A 24,712-nucleotide genomic window follows, 5' to 3' on the forward strand; every position below is an offset into this window, starting at 1 on the left:
ATTAACAATAATATCAAAAGCAGCGCACGAAGCGGTGCGCAAACCCGGTAAACGCCTGACCGGAAAACCAAGGCGTTTGGAGCTAAGTTTCGTCTTTTCAGTTCTCCTGCTGGTGGCAACGACGTGTCGATAAACAAAAAGTGAGAATTGAGGGGGAACGGCGGGGGGCAAGGGAGAGGCGGCAAGCGCGGCTTTCCGAAGGCGGAGTATTCTGAGGTCATTTCATCTCGGGTCTTTCGTCATTTTGAATATCAAAGAAAGCTGACTGGATGATTTTCCCCGTTCCTCGCCTGGCCGGGGTGATGCGGTACCTTCGCGCACAGATTACTTTAATCAAGGTGTTAAAACATTCTGGGTTCTTCCCTTGATGCTTGATCGTGCGTTTAACAAACGCCCGGCGCAACTGTCCGAGCTCACTGCAAGCTGGATTTAACTATGAATCTTGAGAGTGTGGGTATTTGGAGTTTAATCGTTGCTACTTTTACTTTACATTACAGAAGAAATATGGAAAGTTGTTTGGTAAGTTTTTGATTGCAACTTTAGAATTTCCTTCTGTATCCTAAGAGCAAAGCAGTGTGCAATACGTAGTAACTTTTCCCCATAAGGCATCTATTTCCCGGTGCAGAAAACAAACTATCCCTTCGGAAAATAAAGTACAGCTCTTAAAAACTTGGAGAAAAGACCTTGTCCTCCGCTTAAGATCTTTTCCCCTCAAAAACCAGCCGGTAAAACAGCGCTGAGGCAGGCAAGCTGCTCTGTCCGCAAACCTGGGAGGAAAAAGAAAAAAAAAAAAAAAAAAGAAAAAAAAAACTGCGGAGGCATTCCTTAGAGCAGAAGCGAAACCGTCTCGATCCTGGCGAGTTTGTTTGTAAACCCGGGAAGCGGCGAGCCCGGGCGGCGGCGGGGGGGCGGTTCCGCCCAAGGGGTGCGGGGTGCGCGGCGGCGGCGGGACCCGCCGGGGCTGGGGCTGCAGCTGCTGACTCAGAACAGCAATGTAGGTCATAACGAGTTTCCTTAAGTTACCTAAGTTCCAACAATTCAGCTTTTCTTTAGAGACTTCCAAAGTGCTGTTGCAACATCTCTGAACGCCGTGGCTTCTGCTGAAGCTCAGCCGCCGGCTCCGAGCCACCGGGCTGCGGCGGGGCAGCGCCCGGGGCGGGCGTACCCACTTCGGTACTTATGCCTCTTACATCTCGCTTTTATCATCCCATTTCCACCACAACGCTATTTTTTTTTTTTTTACTCTTTTCTCTCAGAATGTTAAAAAAAAAAAAGTGCCAACGCGTCGCAATCCTTTTTCAGAACAGAAGCAAGAGAATTGCCTACCTACTCTCTACTCACTTCACTTCTTTTCTTTCCAAGAAGGCTTATTCACGGTTCACAGTTTAGATCTATCCTTTATTTCCACTATTTACTACTTTCCATCACCAGTCAATTTTTACACGACCAGTTAAAAGGCTGCTAAAAGAGTTCACTTGTGCCAGGGGTTTTGCACGCAGAAAAACCATCCAACACTCAACACCGTCGGTCTTCGAACTACGTAATTTTCGTTAACTTTTATTTTCCCCCTTTACTATTTTATTTTCTTTCTCTCTTTTTATTTTCTTGCAATCACAGCAGAAGGAGCAAAGAGTAGCCGCAATCCCCACGGAGAGCCCACGGAAGATGAGCAAGCACCGTGTTCTGTCGCAAGAGCAGCGATGCGGGACGGAGATCTGGCGGCGAAGTTGTAGAGGAGAGGAAAGCCCGGCATTCAGGAGACGCTTCAAGAAAAGCACCACACTAACGGAATTTATTTTATTCGCTTGGAGCTTTCCTCAGGCATTACCTGCGCTCCCCGCTCCGCAGGGAGCTCCCCCGCAAGCAGAGACCGTGCGTGGGTTGGGCGGAGAAGGACGGGGAGAGCTCCGAGGGAATAGCACTCTCCCCCAGAAAATCATCATCGCGAAGGCATCTGTTATCCGAAGCATAAGAACTCATCCGCCCATAGAACTCACGAAAACAAGGAGCAGGGGAAAACCCCCCAAACGTCGCCCAGTTCGTCGGCTGTGCTTCTGCTGGGCAAGAATCACCCGCGGGTCCATCAGAGGTATTTTTAGGGCTATCACATAACCGGTGTCACGGTCACGCACGTCTCCAGCCTTCTTCCTTCCTTCCAGCTCCTCTCTAACCCTGCGGTGACAACCCACCGGCCTGTGTGATAGCAAGGAAAGATTTTCCCGTCTAAACATAGAAAAATTTGCCCGACCGAGCAGGAGCCCAGTGGATGTTTCCTCGAGCATGTTACAAGTAACAGTACCAGCAGTTCCACGGAGCCCCGAGGCCAGAGCCGGGAGCGCTCGGCAAGCTCGGGCAAGCCCGGTCCCGGCCTCCGCCCGCCCGGGGCACAGCGGCTCTGCCTCCTGGGGCGGGAGGGACGAGCCCTGGCTCTTAAAAAAAAAAAAAACCCACAAAAAAAACCTTAAAAAAGCAAAAGCAATAATCCAAAAACAACAAAATAAAACAGCAACAAAAACAACAACAAAAAAAAAACTCAAAAAAACAAGTTGAAAGGAAACAAACAAAACAACAACAAAAAGGAGCACACTTCTTTTGGTGTTTTGCTTTTTTTCCAGGCTCGCTATCCTGCGCCGTCCCCACCGGCAGAAAGTTCCCCCCCGTCCCGCGGCCCCCGAGGGCGGTGGCCGGGGCGACCGTGGGCGTTCAGGACCCGGAGGGAAACGAGGCGTGGGCAAAGCTCGGCACCCCTTTAGGAACACGTCCCCCAAGCCTTGGCGGCGGTGGAAGGCCCTCCTCTGGTGTTTGTAGTTTTCTTTGTTTACATTCAGTTTAGAAACATTGGCCTTCGGCCAGAAAAGCGACGGTTCCCCTTCTCTCCCCCCCTCCCGGCCCCCCCAGTTCTCTCCCCCCTCCCCCCGCTTCTTCTTCTGTGGACAAGAAAACACTTAAGTTTCACGATCCCCAGCTTTTAAAATGCTTTCCCCTCGGCTCCCCAAATTAACCCTTCGGCACTACCTCGTAAAGAAAACGGAGCCGGGTGGTGCGTGCACCTGCCCTCGGAGCTCCCAGCCGAGAGGGTCGCAACAGGTTCTACCGGGAGACGGAGGGTACCGGCGAGCCGATCAGCGCCCAACCGAGCGGCGGGGCCCCCCCTCCCCGTGGCCCCGCCGCTCGGCTCGGCGCGCCTCGCCTCGCCGCCCGCGGGGCGGTGCTGTGCGGCGGCAGCCGGGCGGGGAAGCGCCGTGGTTCTCCCCTCCGCGGCTCTCCCCGCCGCCGCTCCTGCTGCCGCCGCTGCACCGCCCGGTTCTCTCTTCCCACCCCCCCCCCCCCGCACCGTGGTAGCGGCGGTGGCGGGTAGGGGAGAGAGCTCAAGTCGCTTGTACTCGCCGGGTTTGTACGTTCCCCCCCGCCCCGCCCCTCCACCCCGATATCTTCTCCCCACCACCCCTCGGCGAGGAGTAAGTGCCACCGCTCCGCCTTCTCCTTTTCGCAATGTTGACGCAATCTATAAATAGTGGAACAAAAGGACCAACTTCCTCGCAGCTTTGCTGAAACTGCACAAAAAAGGCAACCCGGGGGGGGCGACGGGGGGGACACACACACGCGGTTATTTTTTGATTTTATTTTTCTCCGGTTAAAAGGCGAATCCTCCTCCTTCTCCCTTCCTCCCTCTCTCCCCTTCCCCCCCTCGCTACTGGAAGATCTTTTTTATTTTCCCTTGCTGCCTTCTATGCTGGCAACGTCCTGCGAGTGGCTATTTCGCTTTTGCACCGAGAGAAGAGCTTCTCCCTTCGCCCTCTCTTTTGACAGTAAGTGCCATTTAGCTACCGCCTTTTCGGGGACTGGGGGGGCCGCCTGCTCGCCTACCTGCCCGCTGCCCTAGAGAGCGGGCAGCAGGAACTGGGAGCTCCGGGGTAGCGGGGGGAGCTTTGTTGGCGGTGAGGGGACAGCGCCGCGGAGCGAGCGGGGATGCCCGCAGGGGGGATGGGGGCGTGGGGGACCCGTGGATTTTGCCGGGGGGGCCGACCGGTGAAATAAGGTGATCGGGAGAGGAGACGGCTGCCGCCGCCCGCCGAACAAAAGCTGACGCCGATATTAAACGGGCTTTTGTTAGGGGGAAGTGAGTGTGCGTGCCTGTGTGTGTGTGTGTGTGTGTGTGCGGGGGGGACACCCCGCCCGCAGCAAGTTGCCGTGCGGCGGAGGGCACCTCAGACTTGTTTACCGCTCGGCGCGGCGCTCGCTGGCGTGTTTACCCTGCACACACGGCGCGGGGCTCCCCTCCTCCCCCCAGCCCCATCCTTCCTCCGTGCCCCGGGGAGGGGAGGGACGAGCGGAGCGGGGTTTAAAGTGGCGTTGGAGGGGGGGCGGGGGGGTGCGCCGTCAGGAGATGCTGATACGATCACGCGTAAAACAACCACCCGCCCCCCCACCCCCCCCCCTCCGGTTTGCAAGTCGGATCGGTGCAAGCGCAGGCAGTCACTGGCCGGAGGGAGAATTACATCATCCCCTGCTCCAGTGATGCTACCTTTCGTGCCGCTACCATGAGCGCAGGGAAACAACCGGGGGCGCGCCTCACCCCCCCCCCCCACCCCGGCCGGCTCGGTGCCACCCTGGGGGCGGCGGGGGTGAGCCGGGGGGGCGGGGAGGCGCGGCCCCGCGTCACTCACTCACTCACTCACTCACTCTCACACACTCACACACACACACACACACACACACACTCACACGCCCGCCCGAGTGTTTACAGCGCTCACACAGGCGTATTGTGACGTCGCCTGAGTGACAGCCCGCCGCGCCAACGGGGGGGGGCGCGGCCCCCGACGCCACGGGAGCAGAGCAGGGGAGCCCCGCCCGCCCCGGGCCCCCCGCGGGACCGGCGCCGTGAGCGGCTCCGCGGGGGCTGCAGGGCCCCGCCGAGCCCGGGGCTAAACGCTCCCCAAGTGACATCCAACTCACACGCTCCAGTACCGCCGTGGCTTACGCGATGCCGAGCAGTTTTGAGTTCGTGACGTTCTGTGACGCTTTAAGCGCACGCTGTGGAAGGGATTGCTCGTGAGAGAGGCGAGGTGCGCTTGGAAGCGTGGGGTGTCTGTGAAGATCCACTGCTCCCGCCGGCAGCGAGCGGGAACGCGGGGCCGGTCTCTTGCCGGGGAGCACGGTCCAGATGGGACTTTGGGATAGGGACACCGTCAGCGTAGAAGCTGTCATATCGATGGCTCTGGACACTGCAGAGTGGACAATAAAAATATTACCTTTTTTTTTTGTTTGTTTGTTTTTTTTAAGGGATATAGACTTAAGTACTTAAGGACAAAATCTACATTTCACACATCCTGTGCTTTCCTCAGTGCTCCAAGTGTAATGTTGTAGGGTTAGAAACTTGTTGTAATATGCTGCTGGGTTGGGAAAAAGTGTCTGTGGGGTTTACTCAGCCTGTGAAAATATTGAAGCAGTGCTTACCCACTGCAAAGTCAATAAAATTGTATCGCACTAAAACCAACAAAAAGTGCTCTGCAAGTTTATATTTCTCAAGAATTGTCTGCCAGAATGCAGCAGTGTGAAAATTATTAGCGAAACACCAGCATCTACTCGCTGCAAAATTCAAGTACCCACGAAGCCCTGTTTAATAGTACACACAGTTTTTAATGTGTTAATGGTTTGGGTTTCTTCAAAGCACACCACTTTTTGAAGTCTGGGTGTTTCTATTTGTGCAGAAAATAGACTGAGAAGCTTTGAGCTCGTACTGTTACCAAAGTTAAAAGGAAACAAAGTTGAGCTGCTAAGTCGGCAGTCTGGAATGAGTCAATAGTATCTCCTTTGTCCTGCTAGCTTTCTCTGCTGTGGTGTATCTTTGCTCTATTTCCTCTGCAAAAGCAAATGAGCATTTCCACCCTCGGCATATTTAATAGAACTCCAGGCTTCTAAATATTCTAAACTACCAGTAATATTCCAATGTGTCTGCCTTTCCCAGCTGTATACAACAGTCCTGATACCGTCAATGACAGTATGCTCATTTCTTTAACCACAGAGATACTTCCATATTTTCCATTATCTATAATTAATAGAGCAAATTATTCTTGCTTTGTTGTAGTAAGCCTTCATAAGGGAGCAAATATGCCTTTTTAAAGTTCTCCATTATCTCTTGGGTTTTTGGTTGGTTTTGATTTGTTGGGGTTTTTTTAAGGGGAAAAAAAAAAAAAGATTGGGCTGGAGACATGAAGGAGATGTAAATAACTCCCCTCTTCATTTACTCGGGGATTCCCTGGGAGTCTCAGAGGGCAAGAAGGTAACATAGCTGGCTTTTACAACAGGATGACAGGTCCTGACACAGGGTCACAGAGAATCTATGCTTGGCTAGCCCTGTGCTCCAGTTCTGTTTAGCTGGTAGCTAGTCCCTTGAGGGATCAATGTCAACTTAAGCATGCTAACTTCTACAAGCAATGGGCTGGCCAGTGAGAGCTGACTGGCTCCTCCAGGGCTCCCTACTTCTGCTGCACTTGGAGCTCAAGTGCTGCTACCAGGCTTTCTGTGGCTCCGCAGCTTGTCACAGAGAGAATTAAAGTGGCAACAGTACAAAGTAAGCCCCAGCACTGCCTGCTCTCTGAAAACAAAAGGTGGCTAGATGTATTAGGTGGATAGGAAAAGCAGCTTGGGTAGGGACATGGCTTAATGACTAAGGCACAGAAACTGGAGCCAACTCCCATCACCATGAGCTAAGTTTCTGTGCGCCTCAAACCCACTTTGCCCTTAAATTCTGGCCTTGAATTGTTATTAGCTGTTCCACAGATCTGTCACACTCCCAGAGATAATAAACAAAGGTCAATTCAATATCCCTCACATAAAGGCATTAGATATCAACTTACTTTCTCTTTTAAGATATGTATATCTTAAATTTAACAATTAGGGAACAAGGTGTTTCTCTGTGAGTGTGCGTGTGTGTGTGTGTGCATGCACACACACATACACACCTCCTCACACTGACAGTCCTTTCTGGTTTAACTTTCAAAACCCATTGGAGATTAGAGTTGGGTTACTAGAGTTCAAAGAAGAGTGAATTTGTATTAACTCACCAGGGTTGAAACCTGTATTTTAATATGTACAGTATGTAGTTTTTATTCAGTTTTATGTTACAGTATGAAGGCTTTTTAAGTCTGCAAGGTCAAGATAATTTTTTGTGTTTATAAAAATGAGGCTTGCTTGTTATTAATTATCTAACTCTGCTTTTCTTTTGATACTTGAAGTACATAAATTAGTAATTTAGCACATGATTAGCTGAATGACCCTTCCTTTGCTTTTTTCACTTTTTTCAAGATTATCAGTCAACTACTGCTGTATTACTGTATAGGTGATCAGGCTGTGTGTACCATTTGATGTCTGATACTTTTAAATTATTTTTGTAGTCTTATTCTGTACATAAGTTCCCAGGTATTTATTTATTTATTTATTTATTTATTTATTTATTTATTTATTTATTTATTAATGCAGCTCTGTAATTCCTAATGGCAACAAGCAGTTTTCTCTGATCACCATAAAGGCCTATGTCATGGATTTCTACAGCTTTCGTTTAAAACTCTGGACACATTTCCATCTTTTAATTTGTAAAGGGTGTTACTAACTTGCATTTGGAAATTTGACTGATTCAGATAGCACAGTCTTCCTGGTTCTGCAAGCAGGCAGTTCCAGTGTTTCAGCTTTTGCACAGTAGCACTTTAACAAGCAGCAACCATGCATAACTAACAAGACTGCAAGTCCAGTTACCGCTTTTTAGAAGCCTCTACCCAGATGTTATGTTATCCAAAATGTCCATTTCATATTGTTGCAGCTGTATGACAGTACTAATAAGAGCAGGAAAGTGCAGTAGTTATTTACAATGGATAAGATACAGGGGGAGAAAAAAAAGTTTTTAAAAATGGAGCCTGAGGCGCAGGAAGAAAGAACAGCTCCAGCTATCCTTTTATAGTAACTGGTGTTTTATGGGAAGTGGTTAAGAAAGAAAAACTCTCTTTTCCTTCCAGCAGTTGGCCAGTGATGGCATGATACTTCTAACTGAAGACTGATAGCATTTTTGGATAAACCCTTACATGGATTTCATTTCTAGTATCTGGAAACAAGCAGTATTGTTTTCCTCAGCTTCTTCTCTTGAACTTACTTTTAGATTCTGGATCTTACCCTCTAACTGTATTGATGGATGCCTAATAGAACAGTTTTCAAGTTTGGCATTAATGCTTCATAAAAAGTAACATATTCTTATGAATATTTTTAAGTACAGTAGTAGTTTTCATTAGTATTTTTTTACATGTACAGTTAGCAGTCTGAATACAACATACAAATAGATGGTATTAGCTAGACAGGACATCACTTCAAAATATGTACAAAATGTATACACAAGATACACCTAGCACGGACAAAAAAAAGTGTTCTTAGCACGGATTACAGGTACAAATGATTACTTTGATGAATGGAAACCAGGAATTCAGTAGCAGTTCACCAGATGAGAAATATGCCTTTAGACTCCACAAAGAAGTAAAAAACAAATATGCTGAAAACTAGGCAACCTTAGCTAGAAGAACAGATTATTGAGACTGCTGTACTTTTTAAGGACTCTTAGTACCCTCATTTCTGTCTGAATGTGTTATTTGCAAGAACATCCTTTTTTATACAACAATACATTTCACAAAGATTCCACTGCACAACACTGTACTGATTGGCTGTCACAACTACTGACTAAATATTAATTCTGGTAGTCTTTCTAAGTTAAATCTGTAAACTCATATATCTGGATAACTTTCAAAACCCTACACACTACAACGTAAGTGAAACCCTCAACAGAACAATTTCCTGACTTACACATTGTCCATCCTTGTTTTTAAAGATTTAGTTAGTAATTAACATTAGTTTGCCCATTTTACTTTTATTAGTTAGATAGAGAAAAATTAGATGGTGTCTTTTGTTTTGAAGTGTATTTCATCTTAGTTTTATTACACTAAGGAGAGTGATAAATACTGCAGGCTAACTAGAAGGAGTTCCACATTAGTGCAATCACTTTGGTTTCGTAACTCCTACAGATTTTTATCCCTTACAAGCAATGATTTACATATCATTGAGGGAAAATGAAAATGAGGGGGAATCTCATTATGACACTGCAGTGTTCTTAGTTTCTCCTAACACAGACTAGATTGAACCTGGCCTATGTCAAGGGTCCTTTCTCATAACAGTCATGCACAATTAAGGCTCTCTTCTCTCAATAGAGAAAACCAGACCCAAAATGTGGAGGAGGACATGGACTCCTATTCTTTCACCTTCACCCCCCACCCCCACCCTCTGAGCTGTAAAGAAAGGATCAGGTTGCACTATTTTAAAAGCTGGTGCAGTACACGCACACTTCCTTGCTATATTGGCAAGCACTGGGAGAAAATCTCTCTCAGAGCTCCCTGCAGGAGTTCCTACTGCTTCATAACATCCTTTACTCAGGACTGTGACTTCTCAACATAGCTGAGTCTTCAATAAACTTCTCCCATAAACATACAATATTTTTAGGGACATATACAAATAACAGTATTATTGAAATAACTTACCTTTGACCCATGGCTTTGAAAGCTTCATGCTTGATGCAAATCATAAAAATCAAACTATCACAATAGCTCAGCACTACAGGCAAAGTAGACCTGTAAATAAATTGAGAGGTTAAGCAACTTACCACAATTTCCTGAATATGCTTAAATAAACAGGATTGATTAACACATTAAAGAATATAATTGTTTTGTCTTTCATCCTACGGTCTGAGCACAGATTTCCGGTTACTGGTCCTATAGACACTTCAAATTAAATCAAACTGCTGATGTTAAATCTATACCAAGGTGGAAGATGGATGGTGCTTTGGCCAAAGTTTGGAATGGGAGTCTAAACAAGGGCCATAATGCCGTCCTTGACTCTGAATTTCACCAATGGCTTTTCTATTCTAAGATAGGGACAGTTAAAACTGTCCTACACCTCACTGAATCACAGAGATAAATTAGTGCTTACAGGATGTGCCAATGCTACACACACCAGGGTTATAAAAGTCTAAAATAATCTAAGATCTGAAAAAAGTGTTCAGCAACATTTTGTTTACCTCTACATTTGGCTTCTTAAAAATATAAAGCTTACAGTTCCCAAAGCAAGGTTCCTAGTTAGCAATGCCTAATGCACATCAAGAGGCTAAACCAACTATGAAGGTCTCTCTTAAGAGGAGTTCCTATGCCATATATCTCCACACAATAAAAGAAAACCAAAATTACAGTGATTGAAGTCCTCACCAGTCTTCCACTTTCTTCACATTAGATATGAAGACCTGCCTGGGAAAGGACACTCAAAGCCTCACAGCTCACCCAGAGTTCCTCCTGCAGGAGCTGTAGAAGGAAGCCATAAGCCACCTCCTGTTGGAATAGGGCAGGTTTCACACTTGGGAGAAAGAGTCTGCACAAAGCACTGCATAAATGCTGGGCTGAGCCAGTGGCACTCAGAGGCTAGTAGAGCTGTATTAATCTGTCAAGTGGCCTAACAGTGAGAAGGAATACGTCCTATTTAGTCTTGCCTCAGCCACTATTACCTGAGCTCTGGGAGTTTCAAAGGGACAAAATCTCATTCCAGGCTTAAAATAAGCTTGAGCTCTATAGATAAAAATCTGTATATTACATCTAGATACTACAGTTGTAGTTGTTAATAATACACAGTTTCAACATACAGACTCGGAGATATTTAATTTGAAAGCAAGAATGAAAATAATGACAGACAGTATCATATGGCAACAGATTTACAATAGCAAAACTGTCCTTTTCTTATGCATTAGAGTCATCATTCTAGAGGGAGAGCCTGCTGGAAATGTGCAAAAGGCACATGAAAATGGAAGGAAAGATAAGAAGTTTAATGGAAGATGCTGATCTGGATGACTGAAGTCTTCATCAAATAAGAAAGCAGTCTCTTATTTACTTTCTGATGCTGTGTAAATGAGTGAATGAAAGCCCACACATTCTCTTGCAAATCATGTCACAAGGATTCTACATCTCTATGCCCCTGAGGTCACGAGTGACCATGTACTGACCCCTGACAGACTCCTGCCGCCTCTCCTTTAATACACCTCCCTAACCACTTGAGCCCCTATGAGCACTCTACACTACATGCTTCCTACGTTTCCTTTCTTTTGTTGTAGCAATCTGCACCCCACGAAAATATCCTATAATCTTGTGTGTTTCTCTACAACCATTTTTGTACTGAGAAGTTTCTCAATACTTAAGCAGGCATGTTAAGGAATAAGGAAAAATGTAAAAAGATAAGATTATTTCAGGGAGAGACTCAGCAAGTTTTCAGAAAAAGGAATACTGTATTTCAAATAAAATAGGAATTGTTTTCAATTGGAAGAGGCTCACATTTATATTACCAGTAAAACTTCTACTGAAAGGGGAGGAAACAGTAACTGTAGACAGTAGTTCAAAAGGAAGTTCTGTTACAGCACAGACCAAAAAAATTAACTTGTTCTTACAGAGTATAAAATATACAATTAGTGCTGAACTTTTGCATATGCCTTAAATACTGAGCTGTGAGTGTGGACTGCTCTTTAATGTGTCCAGCAGCCTTGATGCTGAAACCTATACGAGGAAATAATTATGACAATAGCATTCACCAAACACAAAACTGAAATATTCTTTCATTGAAATTCCTCCAGGTCTAACAAAGGCAGCATTGAAAAAAGAATCAAAAAAACAACCCAGCATTCCAAAGACCACTGTAGATGCTGGACATACTGGACATCGACTGATTCTTGAGTTCAAGACAGACATACACTAGCCAAAAGGAGTAACTCGAACAAAGAAGAGACTTTCAGGTTTCAGACTTTCCAGTTTCAGACCTCTAGTTCGAGCTTATCTATATTTTCACACATCAGTAGGCTCAGTGGAGTTAGAAATATCCAGCACATGTAACGGAAACAACCTCTATCAGCGGATACAGCATGAACATGATACCGTATGTTTCCCAAGCCTAGAGCAATTGTCAAGCAATTACTGTTTGTCAAGACAACACACTTGATAATCAGGGTCATCTAACCCCAGGTCATCTCCTTCTACCTTACAGTGAGGCAGGTCTCAGTAACTCAGCTGCCCAGCTTTCTTTAATTTGCTCTGAAGGAGAGTTGCAGATGCCGCTTTCCTCGCTGCACGCAGCCCGAGAGCCGAGGCAGGCAGGGGGGACAAGGGCTCAGCCCTGCACTGCAATGGCTCCAACAGGCAACAGATGCTGGGGTTTTGTTCCGAGGGAAGGAGGGCCCGTGCGGGTCAGAGGGGACTCCTGGACAACCGATTATTAACCAGGGCTTTCTAAAGCACTTGCAAGGCCCATATTGTGTTTGTTTAGGACCCAGAACTACAAGTGCATGTTATCAGCAGACTGGGTGAATTGGTTTGTGTCTCTGAGTTCAATTACCAATTCTAGCTACCTTTTCAAACAGCAAGGACAATAGCCTTGTCTTACGCAGTCTATTTTGGTCCAGATTTGTATTTCCTTTTTTTTTTCTTTCAATTTAAAGACCGTTATTCAATTAAATATATCTTCTTTACAAAATATTGTTCTTTTTGCTATCTAGATTGTGACTTCATGCCTGCACACTTTTTATTTAATCACCTATATAAGCAACTTCTTATTCTTAATTTCTACATCTTATAATAGAAAATTTAATGGCTTCTCTTTACCATGACTTTGTCTTCCAATCATAATTTATAAAAGTGTCCATGTAGATGGAATTTGGAATTAAATTAAAATGTAGCTAAAGAGCCATTTTTCTCAGTTAAATTAAATAGCTATAACTTTACACAACGTGTAAGAAAAAGAACTTATCAGAATGTACCGTATTGAAAACTGATTTATTCAACAAGGATGAATCAGTGCTAGTTGGTGAACTTAATTTTTTCTGGTTAGCACGACCTTCAAGACTGTACAACTAGTACACCTCATCCTCTTACAGATTTCATTTATGGGCCTAATGAGAAAAAATGAAATTACCTGCTTTTTCATCTCCCAGTGGATTTTTCAATCTCAAACATACGAGTCACTAATATAAAGTAGACAAGTACATTCAAAGAGAAAAAGAAAAGCTATCAGAAGCTGGTTAACCTGCACATTCTTCAGGTTATAATTCCAAATGCTCTGCCAGTGACTTCCACCCCTTCAGTGGTTTGACTTTATCTAAAACTTTGGTATAAAAAATGCGTGCCATGGTATTTTTATTGTGTTATTTCAAAATACTATAGTAAATTTAACCTTAGTACTGGCTGACCCAATTTCATAATTAATTTTAAGTGGTCTTGTTAAAAAAATAAACTTTTAATTTAAAGAATTTAACAATTTATAGGGAACTCATTAAACACTTATTAATCATTCCAGGAGGCCACACAAATAACAGAAAATGTGATTTCCCTCCTTTCTTTTATAGCCATTTAGACTTTAGTATGTTTAAACCAGCACGGGTCCCTACTGTGCCTGTATACACAAAGTTAAAGAGACAGAGCCCTGGAACAGAGGTTTACCTTCATTTCCTCAATATCTGAGGCATTAGAAGTAAGAAAACAAACAGGATAGTCTTTTTCTTTAATGCACTGGCTGTTCAGGTGCAGATTTACCAGCAGCAGGAGGGAAAGTGTGAAAGGATGCCATGAAGATCTCTAGATCCTTCTCTGTTCCTCCACCCATTCTCCTCCTCCTCAAGCTACAGCTGCATCTATGCCTATCTACTGAAAACTGAACAGACTTCAGGCTAACCCAGGGAACTGAACATCAGAATTCACCATCTTAATCTCTGCTAAAAATAGAGACTTCCCATTAAATTTCCTTGTCCTTGTAAAGTGACTTAGAAGGACAATCTCACAGGTTTAAAGGGAAAGTTATTTGTGAGAATTTCCTATAGTTGTGATCCTGGCTTGCTGCATTTTGGAATATGACTTACAGATTTGGTATCGCAGATCTGTGGATTTGATCTATTCACTTAAGAGGGATCAGAATGAAATTCCACCTTCTCTTCCCAAATTACTGTGATGGAAACAACACCATCCCATGGATTTTTCTATTACTTTTCTTGCTCTTTTCATTGCCAGGCTCAAAGATTTCCTCTCTGTAATAAAGAGATTCTGAAAGCCAGTATAAGGAACAAGAAAAATCACTCCTCAGAATTGTAATAGTAGCAACAAGTTTCTAGAGAGAGAAAGATGTATAAAGTTTGATTTAAGAAAGGGCAAGATCACGTGAGAAAAAATGAGAGGTGGAGGCATTTCATTAATGTATGTTATAAAATCTCTGAAATACTACAGACTGCGAAGCTAGCAAAGTTGAGAGTGCAGTAAAAGGGATAAGAATGACTAAGGTTGACTCTAGTTGATTGAATTTAAAGAGGGGAAAGTCCTGAAAGTATTTTGTTTCATTTGTGCAAAGACTGTGAGTAGGTCATCATGTATAAACAAACTTTGTTTTAAGAATACTAGAGAGGTCAGACTGCTTCAGGTCAGGCACTTGGCCCATTTACCCATCTCTAACAGCTGACAAAAGCCAATTCTTGTCCAAATATTCCCTCAGTGAACAGCAGGACCAGGACAAGCACACTTGATAATGCCCATACATTCCAGCATTCAACTTTGTTTTAGCTTGGAGGGCTTCCTGAACCTGATGTGGTTTGTCCAGTTGGTGACCCTCACTAGATGTCTCTTCCAGGGCCTTGTGCAGTGTCTCCTTAGATTGCTGTGAACTTCGTTAAACTATACTGCCTTTAGTAAAAAAATGTTGTGAGTATAATACTCATGAACATATAAAGTAATATAATTTATTGTATTATTTACTTTGAATAGGCCTACTGATGTCCTCTGATGCACCCTTATTTTTTTATTGATAGGGAAAATGAAAAGTTGATCCCTGTCCATCCCTTTTGTTTGTGACTTCAAAACAATTATTGCTGTTTTGAAAACAAATTTTGCTGTTTATTAGAGAGGTGCTGTAGTTACAGTCTCTGAAGAAGACTGCATTGCCCCAGGGCTGGAAAGCTATTTCTTCTTAGCTCTGCCAATCAACCACCAGTCTGCCAGCTATCTGTGGCAGATGTTGAAGCTGCTGTGGCAAAGAAGTCTTTCCAAGATCCTGGGGAACTGGAAGCCTAGATGAGCACATTCTGAGAGAACCATTCTTTTCCACTGCTAGGGAAGATGCATTAGAGGAAAAGATGCAGTCATGCATATTGTGCTCTTAAAACCCTGCTGGTCTTTCTACAAGCAGAATCTAAAAGAATCGTAAGGAGCGGAAATAAAGAGAAGAAAATTTGCCACTTCACAGAAATCAGCCCCGTTCCAATAAAATTACTTGCTAATAACTAAAGCTCAAGGAATCAACTAAACTTTATCTAAAATCTGAAGCAGAAAACTGAAGCTAAAGTAGTTCAAGCCTCCTCTAAAGGAGGAGAACATTGTTTCTAGAGTAAACCTTAAGTGGGCACAGTTAACATCATAATGAAAACTTCAGAAGCTTGTGAGAGTTTCCTATTATTTCAGTAGGAGATTCTTAACTCATACAGTATTCTCCCATTTTCCCTGTCACATGTTTTACAAGACTCACAAATATTTCTCAGGCAGACAGGAAAGTTGCTATTAGTAAAAAATTATACAGACAGTAAGACAGGTCTCCATTGTTAGGTAAAAATATAAACAAAAGTCTTTCCTAAATCTACTATAAGTTAAGGTATATTGTATCACTGTACAGAGTAAAACAAGCAGCTATTGCAGAAAAATGCACTTTTAGAGAAATTATATAAACTCCACTTAATGTCAAAATAATAGCACAGTTCTGTACTATTGAAGTAGAAGAGGTTAAGGGAGACTGACCATGCCAGGGTACTCAAACAGAAAGTCTTTTCATTCAGGTTTGTGAGTAAGTCTAGTTAAAGTGACTCTATTTGACACAAAGTGATCTGTACTGTTGCAAAACAGTTTCTGTCAGCAGATTTCACTTAAGCAACGCCCTGTCTATCAGCTATAATCATACCAGGTTTGGCGGCAGGACCTGATTATTATTGCAGAAGGGTATGTCTGGCTAAGCAGGTAAAGAGAATGTACTAAAAGTTTCACAAGACACAAAGAAAGACTTTTTTAAAGGCACACAGAGTCATGTTATAAACAAGTAAACAAAACATTTTGTCAGGAGGTCTCAGCATAGTAGAACAGGACACCTATTTGTATCTGTTGTGAACAAACACATATTTAGAAGGCCCCAGTTGAAAAATGTGACTGGAAGACAGGTCAGTGCTATTGACTCCCTGCTATGATGGCTAGATATGCTGAAGGTTAGAAAGGCTCAAGGCTCTAACATTATCAGCTCTAATCCCAAATGTTTCCTAGTTCTGACTGGCTTAACTTAGAGCTGTATGTCACACATAAGCTCCTGAGGATGGTCTTGTCCCTCACTGGCTTGTTGACAAAAATATATGATAAATTATCATGTTAACTATTGGTACTTGTTTGGGAAGTCCCTGAAAAACAAACCCAAACTTATTTATTGTTCAAGGCAAAGAGTACTAACTGAAATACTCATATGGTGAGCAGGCATCTCCTCAACATCACAAAGACTTTTTGAATGTGAGCAAATCCCTGTCTCTGAATAGATCTGTCTGTCCCCCAGATTCTTTTTACTACAACTTATGAAGGTGACCCTGTAATGAGTACCATTTATTCAAAGTTTAATGAGGTGAGGACTCCTCTGTGTACCCCAGACACCTGATGCAGCAAGTACCAAGTCATTGCAAGGCTGTACTTGCAGAATGTAGCTAAAGTACAAAATGTTTTTGGAGAGACTATAAATGCTGAGAGGTTTTTACTGATCTTGAAAGATGACCTAGAGGCTGATTTAATTGACTTGTTGTTGCCTACAGTCTCTCCTCTGGGAAGTAAAAAGCTCTTGATAATATGCTGTATAACAGTAAAACCATAACAAAATGGTTTAAATTGATGTTGTTTCTGTAAGTCTGAGAATTGTTGATGATACAGTTTTAGACCCACATGAACTGAATCAACGATTTGTTGTGGCACTACACTTCAATGCTTTATCTTCTGAAGCACGCTGTGGTGATGGCTACTTTTTCTGGGAGGAGGCAGGGTGAACACCAAGTCAAAAGAAAATTCCTATTTGGTTCACAACAAAGACTCAAGGATAGCACTCTGTAATGTAATCCAGCGTTCCTATGAGGAATCTAATGTCTTTTCTCTGTTGCATGGATCCCTATGTAAAAGCAGACATCTTGCAGGCAGGCAGTTCAAAATCCCTGAGGATTAGTGATTGGTTAGGAGATTATGGATACTACTCCAATCTGAATTTGAAATAGCAAATGAAATTGCTGAGGCACTGATAGTTGAAACTGAACTGCTAGCCCTCTCACCCTTCCTGTAGAGACAGAAGGTTCTGTCACTGATTTGGAATGGTACATTTACTTTTGCAATCAGTCATAGAAAGCACCCTATTTCTGGCATTTTTTGTATCTAGTAAGGTGGACATCTTGTTAGAGAATGAGAGAGAAAAGCCACGAGGCTAACAAGTCACTCAGCACTATGTGTGACACTGCGCTGAAATACAATCACTACTTTTGGGGCTATAAATACATAATAAATTCACTTAACACAAAGCCAGTCACTATCAACGTCCTGCAGAGAGTATGCAAGTAATAAAATTAAAATACATGAACCAAAAGACATGAACTTTAAAATACATGAACCAAAGACATGTCATATTGATGAGGAATATTTTATCCCTTCTACATACATGGGCAGCAGAGAATTTTGCATTGACAATCATGTTCCTCTTGCCTCCCTCAGACTTCCCTGCCAATACAAGTGGAACCTGCTAATGGATATGTCCCAGAAGATGAGAATCCCAGCTTTCAGTACACTGAACAAGAGACAGTGTCTTAAATCACAACTATAGCTTTACTTGTAGAATTTAGAAATAGATTGATCTCTGTTTAAGGGAAGTACTCTCCCCTCCCTCCCTCCCTCCCTCCTTCCTTCCCTTCCCTGCTCTTTGTTCCATCAAAGAGGAAATGTTACTATGGGATATGTTGCTCCCTGAAGAATCACATCAGGGAAAATCTGAAACGCCAGCAACCTATGATTCCTTTATCCATATATGAAGAGGTATATCTAGTATGTTAACTCAAACTGTATTTTGTTAATGGTCATTAGGGGACTTGATTTATGGTATGAAATTAATTATGCTATTACAACTAAAGTTAAGTGAATCACACAGTACATGTACTGCATGATTTCCATCTCTGTGGTATGACAGAAATAATTAAATCATCCATGTTTGTGTTCACATGGTTATTTAATGCCCTGAGGTCAGTGGACATGAGGGTGCTTCAAGTATGTGCTGATAGCATTTAATGGACTTTTTAGTTCAAATAATTTGTCCTTGCAATCATGGGCACATGCACACCAGCAAGGAAGCACATCTACACAACCACTCAAAGAAGCATCCAAGAGCATCCCAAAAAAGTTATTCACACTGTTTATAAAAACTGGGCAATCAAAGTGTCTGTGTTTTGGTCAACTTAGATGGAAAACTGGGCTATATAAATTAACACACACACATACTGAATTAATAAAGTAACTATCTCTTTATGCTGTTCCTGTACCTCACACTACTAGTCTGGAGAGCCCAAAACTGGTTAGAAATGCAATTTCTAGTTCTCCAAATATAATACTTTTTTCTTAATTCTGACATTTTCTTATTTATTTCTCAAAACTGGCCAAAAACATTAATACTCCTAAATATTAACACTTTCCAACCTAGATCTTTCTGATGTGCGGATTGTACTTCATTCAGTCCAACTGCAGTCACATTAAATAAGGGGATTACATTGTTAAATCAGCTAAAATAGAATAACTCAGAATAAATACACACCATATTCTACCAATTCTACCTCAAATCATTTATTCTTCTGCCAACTTAAATAAATATTACATCATTCCAGTTTCCTTGTATATGGCTGTTCACCTCACTTAATCAAACAACATGTATTTTTTCTTCCTCGCCACTCTTTAATTATTCTGGTTTTGGATGTCCATATTTAACCTGTAAGTAATATTTTCAAAATTATTAAATGACAAATTCATTAACACCTTTTAAAACAGGGGTTAGATCCATCCATGTGTTATTAACTGTATATGTTTCTGAATACCATACTATTCAAAACAGACACAGTCATCTTGCTGGGGATTGATTTCTGTAGTAGTTCTGCTGGGCCTCATGCAGGAAAACTAAATTTCTCATCTTAATAAATCCCCTCTGGTTACATAAATACTTTCTATAGTCAGCTTTGATTTTTTTTTTTAACTGTTCAATTAGATACTACATGGGAAAGCTTAAAAATATCATTTACATTTGCAACTTCAAACTGTAAAAGCTAATGTTCCACTACAAAAATTCTTAAATTAATACACGTGTTGAGAAGCAAGTTCTCACAAGTAAAACCAGACAACTGTAGGTTTCAACTGTAAGTAAAAGGAGCGTTAGTATTTTTTTAATTGTCTAATTGATTAAGGCATCTTGCAACTTAAAACCATTATTCTCTCTTCAGGAAACACCTTGGATCAGAAATTACTTTTCTGACTTACATGAGAGGTTAAGTCACACAACTTTCAGAGGCCTTTCAAAAGCAGTATTCCCTTCTATGCAGGAATTATACTTTCCTATCCTTGCAAAAAACTGCAAGTTAAGCACTCTAAAGTTATTTCCTAGACATTTTTCTCTAAAAATTATGTGACCTATGCTTTCTCGTATATAAACTGTATTAACTTAAAGATGTAGTGTTATGTGAGTCATATTTTTGTCTATTCAAGCTGACTACAATCTTTCTTCAAATCAGCTTGTATCATAAAGGTTTTAAGACTGTGGTGGTCTCTTTTGAAGTTAATTCTCAAGTAGCATAAGGAGATACCTCCTACTTCAAAAATAAAAAACAAACAAACAAAAAAACCAAAAACAAAAACAAAACCACAAACCAAAGCCAGGTAAATCTAAATGGTTCAGGTGCATTCATTAAACAAAAAAGGCATACTGGAACCCCTTGGTTCCTTATCAAGATAAGAAGATACAATGAGCTACAAAAGTGAAGAGGTGCTACTTTTCTTTTTTCTTCTCTGAGATGTTAACTGAGTGAAAGTTATTTGATTCTCTGTACAATCCTCACATTTGTAGTACAGCTGCTTCTAATAATTGAAACTTTTCTAACACAATTTGAGAGAAGAAGGTAGAATAAAATGTTCATTTGCAAATGTTCACAGCCTTTCCTGTTTCAGACCCAATACAAGAAAAACCACTGGAAGATGAACACTTTAATTTGAAGACTTTAATTACTGTTTGATATAAACACATAAGTCCTCAAGCATCTAATAGAGTACAACAGAGTAATAATTATTAATTCTTTTCTCATCATCCTTCAAGTTGAATTTCTAAGAGAGAACAGACACGATAGCCAGTATTCCGAACAGACTGAATTCTGTCAGTATTCTGAATAGTCAAATGATCCTCTTCCTTCAATATTCTTGTTCTAATGTTACATATTTTATGCTCTGACAAAAGCATATATACATGGATTATTCCCATTTTAATCAAGGCCATGAATGTTGGTAACATGAACCATACATTTTCTTTAATACTGTTTTTGAGTACAGGAAAATAAAATAACTTGAGGTTTGGAGCAGAAATACAAGTGATACTTTCTAATATCACTAACTAATTTCATGTTAGGGTTCTATTATCACAGCATAGATACTAGGTTTCATTTTTATTACTAACAGACTTTATTTATCACTGTAAAAATAGCCTGTTAACCACAGAAAGTAAAATTTACCATCAAAGTTCTGGTTTTGTTTAGGATTTAGACTTTTTCAGATATTCTGTCAAGTAGTAAACCCTAGTTATCTATATGTGACTTAAAAGAAATTATATGTGTTTTGAATTCAGAATATTTCCCTGTAATACCTACAAAGCTATACATACCTGAAGAGCATATGCTAGAGAGAATTAGAAGACAAGAAAAAAGGCCATTGGCAATGCTGAAATCAGCTTCTTGCCCAGAGAACCAAGCAGTGCAAGCAGAGTAATAGCACTGCTTGCATGAACAGGTAACATGCTTTACCCTTACTGATGATCTATAAATATAAATTATACATAAATAAATTTTAAAACTAAATAAGTGAAAATTAAAATACACAAAGGCATGCAAAATTCAAGAATACATCAATTAGGAAAAAAAATGAAACCTGCATTTATGATGATTTATCATGTGTTCAGATTATACAATTTTATCTCCACATTCTGAATTTATTTTTCAAGTTACAACTTAATATTCTCGGTTATCTATTGTGTGGAGCCAATAATTATGGAAGAAAATAGATGTAAGAGCATTATTATGACAGAAACATTTTGTCTAATCTGTTCTAATTTATCAGTGAGGGAAGATGCTGCAGCATCACCAGATAACTTGGTTCTAGTCCTTAACTGTCCTTGTACTTAAAAGTATTTTTCAAATATGTAGCCTGTTCTTTTGACTGTAAATTAAGATAATGTTTTCTTGTCCTTCCGCTACTGGGTACAAAAGACCATTGGCAACCATCTTCTTCCCAATAATCATCAGATGTCCTATTATTTTCCCCAGTCTTCTCTTCTTCAGACTAAACAAATACAACTTTTCTGAAATAGGCTTATAAATCTTGCTTTCCAAAAACCTTTTTACTCACGTGTTTTCCTATGGATTCCCCTTTGCCTGAAAATTGAACTAATTTTCCTTTTTCAGACTTCATTTTAACATAGAGATCAAATAATTTTATTCACTGATTTTTACTCTGGCCATCTTGCATGCATGTTTTTTGATTTTCCTTCATCTGTAAAACTGGGTAGTATCCATGTTACTTGAAGTTTTATGGAACTGTAGAGCAGTAGGCCCCACAGACCCTTGAAACAAAATACACCCCTAGACCTCTTCAGTAACTTTTTTTGGAAATCAGTAATGACAATTTTCTTTGAATACAAAGTCACTTTTTCTTATTTTTTTCCTTTACTTCAAAAAACTGGATGCACCAGGGATTTTGTATATCTTCTTAGTTTTGCATTTAACAGCTAAAACAAGGATCACAATATTTTTAATAAATAAGCAGACAGATGGATGGATGGACAGACAGGCATAAATCCAGTTCTTTGAGAATCAAGTATAACAGAAAGGAGATTTGACTCATAGCACGTATCTCTCTCTATTGTCTCAAAATTAGTAATGTCTGCTGAAACACAGTTAGAAGGATGTTGGTAGTTGAAAATACACTAGGAATCTCTTTTTGATGATTACACAACTACTAGCTTGTGATAAAAATGTGCCACATTTTGTATTCTTTTCAATGAGTTTTGCCTGAATGAAGAAGAAATATTGTGGACGACGAAAAATAAAACAAAGGATTTAAGATAAAAGCAGATCAATTTTGCAGCAACTATCTGTATTCACATTTTTTTCCCAAATGCCTGCCTTTAGAGAATTCAGTCTCTTTTCCTTTTTTTTTTTAAACCACAGATAGTTTATTCCAGGAATCTTCAAATTATTTCCTTGAAAAGAAGGTGGTGGGGAGGAGGAGGCAAGGGGAGGGGGAGAAGAAGTGATAAACTGCAGAGCAGTTTATGACATTTAGCCCAGATTTTCCATTTCTTTGCTCTACTTGACTTGCGCAGACTATGCAACTATACCATAATCACATATGAAAGTTCTTCTCAGAAGTGGTTTCTACAGTTTGGTTTTGCTTTTTATTATTCATATAGTTTATTCATAGGATACTTTCATAATGAATTTCTGAAAAGTAGTAGTTGTTCTTTGTAATCTAGTTAATCTATCAATTGGCAAAATATCCCTGATACGTAGGTGTGTTCTCAACAGCCTAAATGAGTAAATAAGACTGAAGGACTCCTTGCAGCTCTACATTTCCTGCTCAAGCTACCCCATCTCATCTCCAGAAAAACCTCTACCCTTCAACCAAACTTCTGAATGCAGTTATCTCCTCCTTCCCATACTTCAGCTTCCAGCAGCTCCTAAAAACTACGTACCCCCACTTCCTCAGGAAACATAGATAGCAAATCCTTCAACAAGTGATTATTTAAGAAGGAGTGATGAACACAGAATGCAATCACAATGAAGAGAGAAACAGTCTATGAAGACTTATCTTGTAGAAGGGTCCTATGCACCGTAAGATTTTTCAGAATCTCTTTTTGCAGAAGTCTCGAAGCAACCTTTTTCCTCAAAACAGGAACTACCAGTTCTGGCAGTTCAGAATTAGGTTTAGCATATATAATGTACTCCAGAGAGAAGTGGATAACATCAAATATTTTGTTTGGCTGTTTCATGTAATTTTCTAAAACTATACTCAAGGACATCACAGTATTGTAATTTTATATAATTCACCTGCATTTCCAAAGTACAAGGTCATTATAAGAAAGAAAAATTATTATTCAGCTAGGTATGTAATATGTGTGACAGATTTCCTTTATGTTATTCTCTATCTATGTGTGTCTAATTCCAGTTTCTTGTATTCTTAATTGATATTCTCTTCCTTCTTTTAATGTAGTTTCTAGTACTGGCCAAAGCATAATTCTACTGATGTAAAGCAAGCCAAATGTACAGATCCATACATTCATACTACAAAAGGGATTTTTCATTATGCAGTTCCCTACTGTGTTGCACATCCAGTTGGCGGCATTATGGTAAAGCCAGAATAGCTGGTTTGTTCCTGCAGAAAAGCTGCCTGCATTCCTGCAGAACAACTTCTCCAAATGCTAAGTCTACAGGCAAATTCATGCTGAACCATGGTTATGATGGTTTATCTTCTTACCAGTGTTCCATTAAGAAAAATTCCATACTAAGAACTGCTTCCAAATCCTGCTCCTAATCTTACTTCTCAAACTCTTGGCTATTTCCTTTGATCTACAGCACCCTACAATTTTGTCCAGTTTCTTTCATTTAAGTACTTTATGTCCTCAGCACTCACCAGAGTACCTGACCACTTTCAGAATCTATTTCAGAAAGTATTTGTTTTTATTTGAGCAGTTTATTTCCTCTCTTTACCTCTGAGTGACTTAAAAGACAATACTCAGCTGAATGCTAATTGATCATGTTCCAGCATTGTCTGATGTGAAACATTTTCATTTCCTTTTTTATTTTCTGTCTTGAGACTTAAGCAGTTAATCCCAGGTCACAAAGTAGTTTATGAAAGTAATTCCATTTTCCCTTCTTGTGCAGCTTTTCGTGCACACAGTTTTCTACAACCTGTAAAATTAGAAATTATCATGGAAATAACTGTTGATCTCACAGGCCAAAAGGTGACCTGGAACCTAATGGTAATTATATCACAAAATGAACACCTGTCCAAGTAACACAGAGATTGCACTCATTACAAGTCATTACTGCATATAGGCTTTTTTGAAAACTGTATAAATATTCAGTAGAGCCCTTATCCCATCTTGTGCATGATAAGGTGACTACTTTATATTGAAGCATGCCCACTTCAACATCAGGTCCTTCTCAAAAGTCTCAGATATAAAATACCACAAGCATATTTCAGGTTTTTATCCTACAAAGTAGAAGGGACCCAAACTCCATTTGAATATTGAACTAAATCTATTTACC

At 41.0% G+C, this 24,712-nt stretch overlaps 2 long non-coding RNA genes across 2 annotated transcripts in view; one reads left to right on the forward strand and one right to left on the reverse strand.

Moving 5' to 3' along the window:
• Positions 1–1,377: 1,377 nt before the first annotated feature.
• LOC134057745 (uncharacterized) lies at positions 1,378–3,268 on the reverse strand. Its single transcript, XR_009934364.1, has 2 exons — positions 3,016–3,268; positions 1,378–2,193 (listed from the first exon to the last, which is right to left on the reverse strand). It is a non-coding gene; the product is annotated as an uncharacterized LOC134057745 (long non-coding RNA).
• A 205-nt stretch (positions 3,269–3,473) lies between these two features.
• The window catches only part of LOC134041237 (uncharacterized), a 77,327-nt gene continuing 56,088 nt past the window's right edge, over positions 3,474–24,712 (forward strand). The window contains exon 1 of the long non-coding RNA XR_009932967.1: positions 3,474–3,809. This is a non-coding gene — a long non-coding RNA (uncharacterized LOC134041237). The remainder of the gene's footprint in view (positions 3,810–24,712) is intronic.

The sequence above is a fragment of the Cinclus cinclus genome, chromosome 2 (assembly GCF_963662255.1).
Source record: "Cinclus cinclus chromosome 2, bCinCin1.1, whole genome shotgun sequence".
Lineage (NCBI taxonomy): Eukaryota > Metazoa > Chordata > Aves > Passeriformes > Cinclidae > Cinclus > Cinclus cinclus.